Source organism: Onychostruthus taczanowskii, unplaced genomic scaffold (genome assembly GCF_017590055.1).
Source record: "Onychostruthus taczanowskii isolate IOZ18803 unplaced genomic scaffold, ASM1759005v1 scaffold6751, whole genome shotgun sequence".
NCBI classification, from domain to species: domain Eukaryota; kingdom Metazoa; phylum Chordata; class Aves; order Passeriformes; family Passeridae; genus Onychostruthus; species Onychostruthus taczanowskii.
Window position 1 is genome coordinate 1 of NW_024504513.1, and position 988 is coordinate 988.

General features: G+C 57.5%; 1 pseudogene; it reads left to right on the forward strand.

The window, feature by feature from the left end:
- Positions 1-3: 3 nt before the first annotated feature.
- LOC121344775 overlaps positions 4-988 on the forward strand; it is a 4,407-nt pseudogene continuing 3,422 nt past the window's right edge.

Below are 988 nucleotides of genomic sequence, written 5' to 3' on the forward strand. Positions count from 1 at the left end.
GATGACCAGTACTGGGGTTGCAGCCACGCCATGAATGCGGCCTTGCCCACCCTCTACAACTCTCAGTACCAGATGAATCCTCACTTTGCCTGGAGCTGGTTCCATGCTCAGGCTGAGTGGTGCAAACGGGGCTGTCCTGTGTCCCCTCTGCTGTCCCCATGGCAGGCAGTTGCTGCCATGGCCTACACAATGAAGTGCCTATACAAGGAGTTCAACGCGGCCGTGCGCGTGAATGCGGCCTTGCCCACCCTCTACAACTCTCAGTACCAGATGAATCCTCACTTTGCCTGGAGCTGGTTCCATGCTCAGGCTGAGTGGTGCAAACGGGGCTGTCCTGTGTCCCCTCTGCTGTCCCCATGGCAGGCAGTTGCTGCCATGGCCTACACAATGAAGTGCCTATACAAGGAGTTCAACGCGGCCGTGCGCGAGGCCGGGCGCTCCCGCCAGGAATTCCAGAACAACTTCCACTTCAAATCGCTGCATTTCCTGCTGACCGATGCCCTGGTGGTGCTGAGGCATGCTCAGAATGGGCAGTGTCACCACGTCTTCGGGGCTGTGCATGTCATTCATTTCCAGGCATGGAGTGGTCAGAGAGTCGCGTTTGGTCAATTCGCATCGACGTCGCTGAGCAAAGAGAGCACCCAGAAATACGGAACAGACACCATATTCAATGTCCACATGTGCCACAGTATGGGCATCCAGGCTTTTTCCTATGATCCCAGCAACAGTGAGGTGTTGGTCCCACCCTTTGAGACCTTCAAGGTCACCAAAGTCACCCCCAATGGGAAGAAGACGTGGGTCAGTCTCCGCTCCACTGGGACCTTCAGCAAATACAGCTGCGCATGGCTGTGAGGTGATGCCACACAGGACAGCCTGGGGCCATGGGGACACCCACCCACTGTGGCCTTGGGGACAGCCATGATAAGGCACAGGGGACAATGAGACTCGCTGGGGGTGGGGGACAGGGGCATCCACTGTGGTTGGTGGG